General features: G+C 41.1%; 1 pseudogene; it reads right to left on the bottom strand.

The window, feature by feature from the left end:
- Positions 1-1,605: 1,605 nt before the first annotated feature.
- LOC127448569 (general transcription factor IIF subunit 2-like) overlaps positions 1,606-15,826 on the bottom strand; it is a 28,466-nt pseudogene continuing 14,245 nt past the window's right edge.

Raw genomic sequence — 15,826 nt, 5'->3', positions numbered from 1 at the left:
TGTAATTTTTACAGTAAACATAAATAAATAAATAAATAAATAAAAACGGGGGAAAAAAACAGTTTTACAGTAATGAGAATCTTCATTGATAATAATGGCAAAAAATCTATTGTAATGCATCTCAACAGCACAACCTCTCCCTCAACGTCAGTAAGACCAAGGAGCTTGTTGTGGACTTCAGGAGAAAAGACAGAGAACACAGTCCCATCACCATCAATGGAGCACCAGTGGAGAGAGTCAGCAGCTTCAAGTTCCTGGGTGTCCACATCACTGAGGAACTCACATGGTCCATCCACACTGAAGTCGTTATGAAGAAGGCTCACCAGCACCTCTTCTTCCTGAGACGGCTGAGGAAGTCTGGAATGAACCGCCACATCCTCACACGGTTCTACACCTGCACTGTAGAGAGCATCCTGACTGGCTGCATCTCCGCCTGGTACGGCAATAGCACCACCCACAACCGCAAAGCACTGCAAAGGGTGGTGCGAACTGCCAGACACATCATCAGAGGTGGGCTTCTCTCCCTCCAGGACATATATACCAGATGGTGTGTGAAAAAAGCTCGGAGGATCATCAGAGACTCCAGCCACCCGAGCCATGGGCTGCTCTCTCTGCTACCATCAGGTAGGCGGTATCACAGCATTAGGACCCGCACCAGCTGACTCCATGACAGCTTCTTCCCCCAAGCAATCAGACTTTTGAACACTTGATCTCTCATGATCAATACGCATCAGCACTGCACTTTATTAATCTCACACTGGACTGTCATAATTATATTCTCTCTTAACAACGCACTGGCAACTGACTATCAAACGAATGTCAGTACAGCCCAATACAACCTACTGTATATTTTATATATACTATTATATACTATTTTTATTGTATAATGTGTATTCTATATTGTGTGTATTGTATACTGTACATTGTGTGTTATTATTTGTATATTGTGTTGTGTGTAATTATGTGTATATTAGATATGTAAATTGTGATGTGTAAATCTGATGTTTATTGTAAATTGATATATGTCTCATCACTGTCATGACTGCTATGTTGCTCGGAACTGCACCCAAGAATTTCACACACCATTGCACTTGTGTATATGGTTGAGTGGCAATAAAGTGATTTGATTTGATTTGGATGTTTTTCTTTGATAATTTGCAGGGAAATGGACTTAATTGCAATAAAATCACATCACAATGCAAAAAAATCCTAATGGTCCTAAAACAGACGTCCTTAAATTGTATTTATTGAAATGCAATGAGACCCAGAAGTATGTGAGATTTGCCCTTCCCTCTCATTGTCCTTTTATTTCACTATGTTATTAATATGGTTCTTTGACCATATTACCCAAGTGTTCTTTACTACAGTATATGCAAATTACAGTATTCATTTCATAATGCTCTCAGACAAACACTTCAGTCTTATGCAACCCAAGAAAAAAAAGTATCCAGCTGAATATTACAAAAACATAAAAATAATTATACTTCTGTTCTTCCTGAGTGAACAAGTTCTCAGAGACCAAAAAAGATCTGGCACAGAAAGAAACAATATGTGGGTGAAATAACTCAACCTAGCAATATGTGAGCAGGGGACAACTATTCTGCATTATTCCATCTTTTCCTCCTCTTCCTCCTGTCCTTCCTCAGAGTGGTAATACTCTGGCTTCAGCTTCCAAGTGCTCTTATGAGGCCCTTTGGAATTGTACACTCCAATTTCTCTTAAAATCTCCTTCAAATAAATCTAGAGGAAAGGTAAATCAATAGGCTACCAGAATCTACTCAAGCATGCAACTCTTAAATGTGAAGTTTGTAATTCTGCATCACTAGTGGAACCAAATGGAATAGCAAAAACAGCTTTTCCGAATACTTCCCCCATCTAACAAACAGAGAGTTCCACTCCCACTGTGGTAAGTAGAAATTTACTTATGTCAATTTTTGTACTCTGTTCTGTTCAGTTTCTTTCACTTATACAGTTATGACTCATCTAACTTCAGTCACATTTATATTTCACCAATCCTTCTGAGGCAGTGGTTAAGGGGCATGTATTCAAAGGAACAACAAGCTCACTTATATAAAGTATGATAATACAATCAACCATGCATAGCCTCCAACACCAAACATAAAGAGAATGTTTATGCTTTCTTGTTGTCAGTACATTATTACCAATTTATAATGTCTTTAAATAAGATGATTGCAAATGCAAATTTAGAAGATTAAAAATTGAGAACTAATGCTGCATTCCATTCCACTTGACAAGTCGGAATTTCCAACTTACCACTAGGAAAAGTGCAATGGAACGCCACTTGAAGTTGGTCTTCCAACTTGGAAACTCGTGCAGAAATCTTCAAATCTGATTTCGCTGAGATGCAAGTGCGTGACTTCACACAAACATTTCAGAACCCAGAAATGTGCTAAGTTAGTGATAAACATTTACTTTTATTAAATAAAATCAATCAATGAGATAAAGTTCCTTCTTTATGTGATATTAAAGCTTGTTTAACAAACGTTTGCAGAGACAGGTGTACAAAACATAGTAAATTAAACTCTTTTGATAATCGTAAACCTGTAGCACAAATGCACGCATTGTAGCATTGTTTATCAACTGGGTTGCTAGGAGATGTCTTTGGTGACAGCCAAACGCCTGCTAAGCTAACAGGAGTGTTGCAGTTTTCTTACACATCATCTTCTGATCATCTGGCAATGGAATGCCTTTATGGACAGAGATCGAATATATCAAGTAGGAATTTCCCACACTTTGATTGGAATGCAGCATAACATCAACAGAACACATTTCAGGTTTGCATCAGGGCATAAGCTCTTAAACATATCAAACTGTGTTTTTATACCATGTCCTAACAATGTGCAATGTGACAAGTTTCCAACAACAAGCAATTTGTCCAGACTGACGGTGTGACACAATCACAGCCTATCAGAAGCAATTTGATATTTAATGTACAGTTATGGAGCGGGATTTTAAACCAATGAGACTTCATGGTGGGTGGGGCTACCCAGCTCAATGGCACAGAAATATAAACCAAGCGATGAACCAAATGGACAAAAACTTGAATTCAAGATTTACATGGGAAAGAGCTTTTAGTGATTTTCACTTTATCATGTCACAACTAGTTAGGAGTTTACACTCAGCTGGTCAACTCACCACTGGTTGCTTTGTGATGTCCACCACTTTAATGTTGTAGTCCTGATGCTTCTAAAAGTCAGAGAAGAGCATTTCCAGAACCTTCTGCTTGTTAGCTCTTGCATGCTTGCCTTCCGCTTTCTTTTTCTTCTCATATTCCACCTGAACAAAAAGTTTTAATCTCACTATATTTCTGCCATCTTTCTCTCTCATACCGATCATGCACTTACATTACGGCTGTGGTTGGACACAGTTTTGTAGTTGGTTGTAACAGCTTTCTCAAGCTTCTTAGACAAAAAAAGAGGTTTAGTGGATTCTTCAAACTGCTGCCTGGGAATAAAACATACATTTCCAAAGGGTCAGATCTAATGTATTTGACAGGATCAGATTATTCTGATTGAAGACAGAAATACTTTTTTAATTTCATGTTGCTCTCACTGACCGCAGGTCTGCACTCAGCTCGCTGCACAACCATGCCTTCAAGAGCCAGCTTGTCTGAACAACAAGGACATTGATTTGATTTGATTTTGTTATTCTTTACACAGAATTAGAAGAGTAGATCAGCCAAAAATGAAAATTCTGTCCTCATTTACTCACCGTCATGGTGTTCCAAATTGGAATGACTGTTTTCCAGTGAACACAAAATGAATTCATTTTTATAGAACATCCTGGTTGCTCTTTTCCATTCATAATGAAAGTGAATGGGGATCGGGTCTGACAAGCTCCAAAATTATAGATTTTTTTATAATGTGATCCATATAACTATTACATTCCAAATCTTCTGAAGCCATATAATAGCTTTTTTTATATAAAGAACAGAGAGAATTTAAGAATTTATTCACTGAAAATCATCCTCTCTGTCAGAGGCTTTGGGGCTTGCGTATTCACTCAGTTCACCACAGAAAAGACTGTCGGCTGAGTTTTAAAGCCCTCACATTTATAGCCAGCTGTTGAACACTACATGTTCCGGCCTGTAGGTGGGACTTTTGTCACTCGGTAAGTTTCAACAAACCATCATTGTTTCAAAGAACTGATGAGGTAATATGCATCCGTAACCATGCACTATCCACTGTTCAGCGAAATTAAGATCTTATGTCTAACTTCTATGCTTAATAATTGTTCTCAGTTTATAATGTGACCAGATAAGTTTATAGTTTGAGCTTTTACATTATTTGGAGGAAATTAATTAATATTATTCAATTAAATACATACATACATACAGTTGAAGTCAGAAGTTTACATACACCTTAGCCAAATACATTTAAACTCAGTTTTTCACATTCCTGACATTTAATCGTAGAAAACTTTCCCTGACTTAGGTCAGTTAGGATCACTACTTTATTTTAAGAATGTGAAATGTAGAATAATAGTAGAGAGAATGATTTATTTCAGCTTTTATTTCTTTCATCACATTCCCAGTGGGTAAGAAGTTTACATACACTTTGTTAGTATTTGGTATCATTGCCTTTAAATTGTTTAACTTGGGTCAAACTTTTTGGGTAGCCTTCCACAAGCTTCTCACAGAAAGTTGCTGGAATTTTGGCCCATTCCTCCAGACAGAACTGGTGTATCTGAGTCAGGTTTGTAGGCCTCCTTGCTCATACATGCTTTTTCAGTTCTGCCCACAAATTTTATATCGGACTGAGGTCAGGGCTTTGTGATGGCCACTCCAATACCTTGACTTTGTTGTCCTTAAGCCCTTTTGCCACAACTTCGGAGATATGCTTGGGATCATTGTCCATTTGGAAGACCCATTTGCGACTGAGCTTTAACTTCCTGGCTGATGTCTTGATATGTTGCTTCAATATATCCACATAATTTTCCTTCCTCGTGATCTATTTTGTGAAGTGCACCAGTCCCTCCTGCAGCAAAGCTCCCCCACCCCCATGATTCACAGTTGGGATGGTGTTCTTCGGCTTGCAAGCCTCGCCCTTTTTCCTCCAAACATAACGATGGTCACTATGGCCAAAAAGTTACATATTTTGTTTCATCAGACCAGAGGAAATTTCTCCAGAAAGTAAGATCTTTGTCCCCATGTGCACCTGCAAACTGTAATCTGGCTTTTTTATGGCGGTTTTGGAGCAGTGGCTTCTTCCTTGCTGAGTAGCCTTTCAGGTTATGTCGATATAGGACTTGTTTTACTGTGGATATAGATACTTGTCTACCTGTTTCCTCCAGCATCTTCACAAGGACCTTTGCTGTTGTTCTGGGATTGATTTGCACTTTTCGCACCAAATTACGTTCATCTCTAGGAGACAGAATGCGTCTCCTTCCTGAGCGGAATGATGGCTGCGTGGTCCCGTGGTGTTTATACTTGAGTACTATTGTTTGTACAGATGAACGTGATACCTTCAGGAGTTTGGAAATTGCTCCCAAGGATGAACCAGACTTGTGGAGGTCCACAATTTTTTTTTCTGAGTTCTTGGCTGATTTCTTTTCATTTTCCCATCATGTCAAGCAAACAGGCACTGAGTTTGAAGGTAGGCCTTAAAATACATCCACAGGTACACCTCCAACTGACTCCAATTAACCTATCAGAAGCTAATTGTCTAATTGTCTAAAGGTTTGACATAACTTTCTGGAATTTTCCAAGCTACTTAAAGGCACAGTTAACTTAGTGTATGTAAACTTCTGACCCACTGGAATTGCGATATAGTCAATTAAAAGTTAAACAATCTGTCTGTAAACAATTGTTGGAAAGTAGATGCACAAATTAGATGTCCTAAATGACTTGCCAAAACTATAGTTTGCTAATATGAAATCTGTGGAGTTGTTAAAAAATGAAAAAAATTTTGCTGAGAAAAAAACTCAGAAAAAAAGTAATGTCCACTCACTTTCAACTGCTTTTATGTGTAAATATTTGTATGAACATTTAAAGATTCAACAACTAAGACATAAACTGAACAAGTTTCACAGACACATGACAAACAGAAATGGAGTAATGTGTCCCTGAACAAAAGGGGGGTCAAAATCAAAAGTAACAGTCAGTATCTGGTGTGGCCACCAGCTGCATTAAGTACTGCAGTGCTTCTCCTCCTCATGGACTGCACCAGATTTGCCAGTTCTTGCTGTGAGATGTTACCCCACTCTTCCACCAAGGCACTTGCAAGTTCCCGGACATTTCTGGGGGGAATGGCCCTAGCCCTCACCCTCCGATCCAACAGGTCCCAGACGTGCTCAATGGGATTGAGATCCGGGCTCTTCGCTGGCCATGGCAGAACACTGACATTCCTGTCTTGCAGGAAATCATGCACAAAACGAGCAGTATGGCTGGTGGCATTGTCATGCTGGAGGATCATGCCAGGATGAGCCTACAGAAAGGGTACCACATGTGGGAGGAGGATGTCTTCCCTGTAACGCACAGCATTGAGACTGCCTGCAATGACAACAAGCTCAGTCCGATGATGCTGTGACACACTGCCCCAGACCATGACGGACCCTCCACCTCCAAATCGATCCCGATCCAGAGTACAGGCCTCGGTGTAACACTCATCGAGGACAAACGTGAGTCTGACCAAAACCGCGACTCGTCAGTGAAGAGCACTTTTTGCCAGTCCTGTCTGGTCCAGCGAAGGTGGGTTTGTGCCCATAGGCAACATTGTTGCCGGTGATGTCTGGTAAGGTCCTGCCTTACAACAGGCCTACAAGCCCTCAGTCCAGCCTACTGTGGACAGTCTGAGCACTGATGGAGGGATTGTGCATTCCTGGTGTAACTCGGGCAGTTGTTGTTGCCATCCTGTACCTGTCCTGCAGGTGTGATATTCGGATATACCGATCCTGTGTAGGTGTTGTTACATGTGGTCTGCCACCGTGAGGATGATCAGCTGTCTTTCCTGTCTCCATGTAGCGCTGTCTTAGGCATCTCACAGTACGGACATTGCAATTTATTGCCCTGGCCACATCTGCAGTCCTCATGCCTCCATGCAGCATGTCTAAGGCATGTTCACGCAGATGAGCAGGGACCCTGGGCATCTTTCTATTGGTGTTTTTCAGAGTCAGTAGAAAGGTCTCTTTAGTGTCCTAAGTTTTTATAACTATGACCTTAATTGCCTAACATCTGTAAGCTGTTAGTGTCTTAATGACCGTTCCACAGGTGCATGTTCATTAATTGTTTATGGTTCATTAAAAAAGCATGGAAAACATTGTTTAAACCCTTTACAATAAAGATCTGTAGAGTTATTTGGATTTTTACAAAATTATCTTTAAAATACAGTGTCCTGAAAAAGGGACGTTTCTATTTTTGCTGAGTTTATATATATTGCGCCAGAGATTCTTTTAAAAGGAATAGTCCGGGTTCAATACAAGTTAAGCTCAATCAACAGCATTTGTGGCATAATATTGATTACCACAAATTTATTTTGATTCATTCCTCCTTTACTTTAAAAAAGCAAAAATCTGGGTTACACCGTAATCTGTTACGGACGTAATCTCACGTTTTTCTCTCGGTTGAGAAATCCTGGATAAGCACACAAATGCACCGTTGTGAGTAAACAAACAGATAAATACAGATCTAAACCAAAACCAATGAAGTTTCTGAACAGCGTTCCTCCTACTTAGTTGTAAACAGTGCTGCACTTCCGGGTGTGTCGCACGTGCGTCAGTTCTCACGTGAACATTCCAACGTAATCACGTCACATGCACATACCACTGCTAACCAGAAGTGATGGTTTATAGTAAAAAGTACTTAAATATTTATCTTTTTCGCACCAAAACCGATTGTGCCGCTTTAGAAGACCATCCACTTGCATTTTAAGGACATACTGAGCTGAGATTTTTTTCTATTTTTCTTCAAATGGTTTCTACTGAAAAAAAAAAAAAAAATCATACACACCTGGGATGGCATGAGGGTGAGTAAATGATGAGACCCTTTAACTGATGAGCTGTTTCCTCACAAATGCAGTTTATTCAGCGTACTGAAGCATCTCCTCCATAGACATCCATTAAAACAAAATGGCCTCTTGTCTCCTCGGCAGTGTACCACCAAAGAATGTCTATGGGACCACTGCATTATGCTATTTTATGCTAAGCTTGTAGGCTCCCTTTAAAAGGGCTCTGGCATCTGTGCTTCTAAAGCAAAGCCAAATTATATTACAAAGCAATACTTGTAATATCTTGATTCTTATGGAATTCTACTCTATTTGAATTCGGTTCTTGTTGGAGTCATGCAAACCAACAGACGAGGATCAGCTTTAATTGGTAGAAACTAGAAAGAAAATGCGAAGTGAACTCGGAAGCTTATCAGACCAGTATGTGTGTGTTAAATCTCTGAATACTGACAGAGTGGCAATTTTCACTACTTTCTTCTAAATAATAACATATATAATAAATATGTAATAGCCTTTATAAGGACTCAGAGTTTGAATCTGTGCATTGCCCTTGTCATGATTTACTGTTGTATGGCCTCATGTTTTGCCCCTGTCATCTGTTTCCCCCGGACTACACTTCCCATAATTCCCTGCCCTCATCACTGCCAGCTGTTCCCTATTGATTTCTACCCAGTCTTTGTGAGTTGTTGTGTTTTTCTCTCCTGTTCATATGTACCAGTTCCCATCGTGGATGTTTCGTTTGTTTTATTTCCTAGTTCTTAGTTCAGGCTTGTTCCCGAGTTTTCCATGTTATTTTTGTACTTTTACTTTAGCTGCACCTAGATCCTGCTCTTGTGATTTCCTTCGAATCGTTACAGAACAACTCATTGCACAAATGGATCTAGCAGCATACTTACTGAGCCAAGCAAATTTATCTATATGGAATACTCCCATTTTTTCACCACCATTGCCAGCCACACAGGATTTGATGATTCCACCCTGAAATCCATATACTGGATTGGACTCACAGCTCGCCAGTGCAGGGAATTACCGGAGACCGGAAATTACACATGGGAGGAATACGTGAAGCTAATATTAGAAACTCTCGCTTCAGAGGATCCTCCTCTCTAAATCCCGGCTTCCGAGCCTTCCATACCTGAATCCTCTCCATGCCATGTCACAGTCAAGTCTTGAGTCTGCTCCACACCATGTCACAGTCAAGTCTGAGTCTGCTCCACACCATGTCACAGTCAAGTCTGAGTCTGCTCCATGCCATGTCACAACCACGCCACAGTCTGCTCCACGCCATGTCACCGCCACATCTGAGTCTGCTTCATGCCATGTCACAGTCAAGTCTGAGTCTGCTCCATGCCATATAACAGTCAAGTCTGAGTCTGCTCCACACCATGTCACAACCACACTACAGTTTGCTCCACGCCAAGTCACAGCCAAGCCTGAGTCTGCTCCACGCCATGTCACAGCCAAGCCTTCCGCGACTCCTTGCTCCAAGCCTCCTGCCACGGCCAACGAGCCAGTGCCCACGCCTGCTACGGCCAACGAGCCGACGCCCACGCCTGCCATGGCCAACAAGCCAACGCCCACGCCTGCCATGGCCAACGAGCCAATGCCCATGCCTACCATGGCCAACGAGCCAATGCCCACGCCTGCAACGGCCAACGAGCTGGAAACCTTGTCCTTCCCAGAGCCAGCGTTGCCAGCCTCGTCCGACCCAGTCTCTGCCTATGTTCATGACCATGGAGGTCGTTTCCAAGTCTCTGCCCATGCCCACGACCACAGAGGTCATTCCCGTGTCTCTGCCAGTGTTCACGACCACAGAGGTCATTCCCGAGTCTCTGCCCAAGCCCACGACCACAGAGGTCGTTCTCGAATCTCTGCCAGTGTTCACGACCACGGAGGTCGTTTCCAAGTCTCTGCCAGTGTTCACGACCACTGAGGTCGTTTCCAAGTCTCTGCCCATGTTCACGACCATGGAGGTCATTTCCAAGTCTCTGCCCATGTTCACGACCATGGAGGTCGATCCCGAGTCTCTGCCCATGCCCACAACCACAGAGGTCATTCCCGAGTCTCTGCCAGTATTCACGACCACAGAGGTCGTTCCCAAGTCTCTGCCAGTGTTCACGACCAAAGAGGTCTACTAGAATAGGTTGACTTGCTTTACTGTTCAAAAAACAAAATTTCTCATACTGTACATTGCTGCAGCACCCTGTATCTGAAATGCTCTGTTTTAGCTCCTGTCTCTTTAAAGCCCCCCTTTCGAAAAAGCCCAGTCTGCTCTGATTGGTCAGCTGGCCCAGTCTGTTGTGATTGGTCAACTGCTTAGAGCGTGTGTCAGAAATGAAACGCCCCTTATCATAACCGAGTTTCAGCTCCCGAGGCTTCCTGAGCAGCTGTAAACACTACTGTAACTACGGTAACAATGGCGTTGATTTTGCCATACCAGTTCGAGCCCGAGTCTGATACTGAAAGTTTGGAAGAACAACATGATCGACCCAAACCACCTTCGTAAGCACGATTTGAGCAGGACGTTTCAAAGTGGTAAGTTTTTATTTTGTAGCTCTCTTACATTTCAAGTTAGCCGTGGACTACCGTGGATAACGGCTGTAACATTACAGCTTGTAATTATAAATAAACCTCCACACTTTACCACTGATAAAGACTCTTGAGATCGACAATTTTGTTACACAGTTTTAGGTAAAAGCCAGCCCACAGCTGAATAGTAAACCCTTACCAAAACAATTACTTTACATAGCAAGTTAGCCGAGCACTACCGTGGATTGCAGATGTAAAATTACCGTTTGTAAAAATAAATCCATCTCCACACTTGTTCACTATTCATGATAGTAAGAACAACAAACAATCTGCATAATTCTACACAATTGTAGGTAAAAGTGGGCCCGCAGCTGATTAGCAAAACTATTTCAACACAATAACATTAGCTAGCAGGTTAGCAGAGGCCTACAGCTGTGCACTATGTGTACACCGTAGCTACAACACAAAACTCTGCATTTGAACTCTCGGTAGCAGATAAATCCACAAATAATAAAGCATACTTACAGTTTGTGATCCTGAAGTGCAAGATTGTCCCAACAAAGTGGGAGCTGCCCCATCTTTCAGGAGCAACCGTCTTAAAAACTCTGCACGGTTCAGGAAGCAGTCCTCAGTAAAATGAAGCGAACACAACAAAAGGTTGTGGTTGTACTGCTGAGGAATAGTGGTAGAAATGAATTTTAACCACTGATTCTTCAATTCGTCTGCCTTTGGAAGTCCATACAAAGGGATTTTGCTTTCACAGTGAAGAAAACAGCATCTTCTTGACATGGTGACAACACTAACCCAACTCATCCTGGCCTCGGCTATAACTACCTTTCTTTGAGGGTGGGCCAAAGTAGCCATTAGGTGAGCATTAAGCAAATATGTTACATAGTGACGTAGCTAAGTCACAGAAGTAATGGCTGGACTGCAAACCAGGCATTTCAGGCAGTTCAGGAGCAGTGTTTTCTGTGGGAGAGAGTAACTCCCTTTGGTGTGGACTTTGTGCTTTGTAAATTTGCAGACCTTTTACATGCACAAACAGCTATATTACACACTAAAGCAAAGGTAAAATCCCAAAAAGCATAATAGGGCCTCTTTAAACATAGTGAGGAAACCACACCCTTTCTTCACATGTGTGATTTCTTTCAAATCAAGAAAGAGGGTAATAACCACTGATTAATAATATAGAACTGGATTGCTGATAACAGTGAAGCCACTGCGCCGCCATATCGCTATGCCCAAACATTCCAGTGTGCCTATTGACTTAATAGAAAATCATCTAATTTCAGTGAGTAAATATTAGTCATTCAATTGTCGATTTTATATCTGAAATCTGCCTGTTCATCCCTACATTGCAAATGTCCTAGACATGTAATTATTTATTTATTTAAAGTGAGGAATTTTAACTGTTTCTTAAAAGGCTGAGCGAGTTATGTGTATCTATATAAAACAGTCTACCTCTAACAAACTTCAGTGGCGAATAGATCAGCTGAATATAAACAAGTTCACTGAAACTGATGTAGGGCTTTACTGGTTGTTTAGATCAGTGTTACTATCAGAAATAATTAATAATTATTTCTTTAGTTATTAATTAATATTTAAATTAATTAATTGAATCTAACTCATTAAAACCTCATATGGGGCTCCAGTAAATGTAGTGTGCTACGTTTAGGAGCAAGTTTGGTTATTAGCAATAATTAATAATTATCAAAGATAATAATTAATTATTAAAATCAATAGAACATTGATGAGAATCAGTGTTAGCTTTTTGTAATCCTTTAAATCAACAATTATCAAAGATAATCGTTAATTGTTAACATCGATGAAACATTAATTAAAATTAACACTAGCTTATTGATCATTCAAATTCAACAATCATCAAAGATAATTATCAATTATCAAAAATCAATAGAATATTAATAAGGATTAACATTGACGGGGCACCACCCTGGAATCAGGGACTAATAACCAGATAGTAAAACAGTCTCAATATTAGATCTCAACGAAGAATATCGATTTTCGGGAAAAAAAAACAATGAATGAAGGTTTGAATCCGAGCACTGACATCCCGTCAGCGTGACACAGGCGTATGCAAAACAAAACAAAACACTTCTCTTTGTAATATAAACAAAGTTTATTTATGCAGTAATATCAATTAATAATTAATACAATGCAGTCAATAAACTTCCGACTTACAGCTACAAACTAAACAGTGATATGATTAGATATGGACATAAAAATAATCCTATAAAACATAAGGTGTGTGTGACAGTGTGTGTGTGTGTGTGTGAGGAGGAACACGCACAAAATGGCGGACGTTACTCTCGTGGAGAGTATGTCACGCGAGACTTCCGGCCAGGGAATATGACCGCGAATCTGGGTGGAGAGAAACCAGTCAATGGCGTCTACCAGTTACCGCGTGTATTCGCTTGTACGATAGCTTAGGGACAAAGCTGGGCTTTAGCATTAAGCTATCTAGGAGCCAAAAATGTGTGCCAGAATGTTTGTGTGTGTGTGGTTAGTATGAGAGAGAGAGAAGTGACAGCCCTAAAGACGATTTCGCAATCGTGGGAGAGAAAGCAGCTGTTAGTTCATCGCTCAGAGACGTGGTGGACGGCTCGTAAACAGTCCCGCGTTATTTGACTCTTTAATGGATGAACTCAGTTTACCTGTCTCACCCGCGATGCCGAAATTGCACAATAGTCCAATTTGGTTGGACCACAATACAGCAAAACAAATTCGTGATAATTAATACCCTGAGTATTAATAATGAGCGGACATGGTGGTCCGTAAACTGTACAAGCAAAAACCTTGAAACACAAGAATAACACACTATAATTGTCTATCTCTACCCAGACGTAAACCTCTTACTTGAATCGCATGAGGACAGAATGTGTGTTCATCCGTCCTTTAATTCCGACCCGGTTCCTTGAGGCTCGGGTGATGACGGGAGGCTGTTTCCTTGCTCTGTTGGCGGGCACGGCTGTTGATTCTCGGCGGGTTGCCGGAGAACTCAGAAATGTCGACTTGATTGAAGATGGAAGAGAAATCTTTAATCTCTTCACTTCTGCAGGCAAACGGATGAAACTGCGGATTGCTCGGCGATCTCCTTCGGATCCGTAAGAGTGTTCGGTTGAACACAGAGTAATCTCAACTCATCCAGCGAGATGGAGATTGTATGGCCACAGTTTCAAGTCGGACGTTACTTCCTTGTGCCACGAGGTTGCACCTGAGAGCAGCGATAAGCTGCATCTACACACTGCAAACAAAGTTGCTGGAACCAAATCCCGGAAGCATTTCAGAGGTATTTCAATTCCTGATGATGTCATGGTTTGAGGTTCGTTTGTTGCGTGCCTCATCCAATAGGAGTTGAGAGTTCGATCCTTTAGTGAGCAAGGCTTCATGGGATTTGTAGTCTGTTTTGGACTCCCTTTGTTTGATTTTGGTGCGATTTTTATCAGTAAGATTTACGACTTGGTGTGTGGGGGCTTGAGTTAGGTTTTTACGACTGTGTTAGGCCTGCCTTTGTCTTCTATCTGAATACATGAGGCCCAACACTGAGGTAAGATACAAACAGAAATTTTCAGACACATTTATTGTGAACATCCAAGTGTTTGTTCAGAGTTACTTGTTTTATGTTTTCATCAAAAAGTGCTTTTGTCTCGCAGTCACTTGAACAAGAGCACGCTCTCTCTCTCCCTCTATCACACGCACAGCAGGCGCGCAGAGTGAGGGAGACATGCAAAGCAAAGCTGGTTAAAATTAAACAGATACGCTAGGTTTAAAGGCAAACAAACACGTATTTATGACAAGCACTTCAATATGAAGACAAACAAATCCCGGCTTGACTTTAAGGACCCTTTGTGGGAAACGATGTGTTGTCACCGTTGCATCAGCAATCCAGTTCTATATATCAGTGGTAATAACCAATATAGACAACAAGAGCACTAGGAATCATAATTATGTTTGTTCAAATTGCAATAAATGCAGAATGTTGAAGGTATTGGTGTAGTATACACTATCATCCCTTAAACCTTTTAATGTATTTCAAAATAAATTACAGGGGTGGGTACTCTTATCTCTTCCTAGGCTTGCAACACCCCTGCTCTCAGCTGAAGCTCTGCACTACAAAAGTTGCATGGACTACATAAATGGCGTTAACACCATTGACCCCAAAGGCCATTGGTTTTTATGTGTCTCGTACCCCAAACATCATTGACGTAGTGTGTCCAATTTTACCATACTCGATTTTACTGACAACTTTATTGAATTTTAGGGTGCTTTTTCATTTGAGCTTGACAGACCTCTTTCAGTTTCATTATATTCAAAAGTAAAAATGCCCCTTTTGAGTTTGAAAACTGAGTTTGAGTTAGAAGGGTTTGGAATGAAGGATAGGAACTATTCCAATAACATTGCACAGTGAAGCTCACACACAATTGTGTCATGCTTAACACCATGATTCAGTACAAATGATAAGCACAAATGTGTGCATTTTGTGCCCAGCACAACTAATGGCTCCACTTGGCACAAAATGTTGATGTACTTCAAAAGTAAGCCCTCTTTAATGGAGCGTTGGCACAAAAAGCCCCCCTTTCCAAATTTAACTTGACATTTAAAAATGTATGATTAAGCCAGGTTGTTTGTATGCCTTTGTCCTCCTGAAGTGTTTAAACAGTGGTGTGGCCAACCAGCAATGAATGATGATTATAATCAAACCCCAACGAGCTTCTCTGCACCTCCTGTGCAACATCATTGTATTGCTCTGCCATCCCATTTATTGGCACACTGTGAAATCGGCCTTATGGCTCAGCTTGCTCCCATTGACTGTATTAATTGTACAGCAATGTCTGTAATACCTTGCTTCTATTGTCCCAGAGGCCTTTTAAAAGGGCAGAGATATTTCACTCACAAAATCCATCAGAGCTTTACTAATGTGCACAATTACTGTCAATTATTGCCAGATGAGTGTTGGAGCACTTGTTGGAGTAAGTCCATAAAAACGCCCACTTATGTTTCACAACTTCAACAAAGCATCAATTTTACTTGCAATTACCTAGAAGCTATGAAGAGGGGTCAGGGCAATCCAAGACCTCAAGGTTCACATCTCCTCCCTAAACATCACGTTACCCCTGCATCTTACGAGCCCTGCAACATTACATAAATATTTCCACAGGAACAATATTCAGATCAGCAGGAGATGCATTAACATGCTCTGAATGAAGTAGGACTGTTTGGGGGTGGCGTGAGTTGCTCAACCTGTTGGTGGGCTGTAGATCCACTGCTGAGATGATAGCGAGGTTACAGGGGTCAGTCTTCCACCTCCTCAAAAGATC

The sequence above is a fragment of the Myxocyprinus asiaticus genome, chromosome 11, assembly GCF_019703515.2.
Source record: "Myxocyprinus asiaticus isolate MX2 ecotype Aquarium Trade chromosome 11, UBuf_Myxa_2, whole genome shotgun sequence".
In the NCBI taxonomy this organism is placed as follows: domain Eukaryota; kingdom Metazoa; phylum Chordata; class Actinopteri; order Cypriniformes; family Catostomidae; genus Myxocyprinus; species Myxocyprinus asiaticus.
The sequence above is the reverse complement of the archived record's forward strand: the minus strand, read 5'-3'. Positions and strand labels throughout refer to the sequence as shown.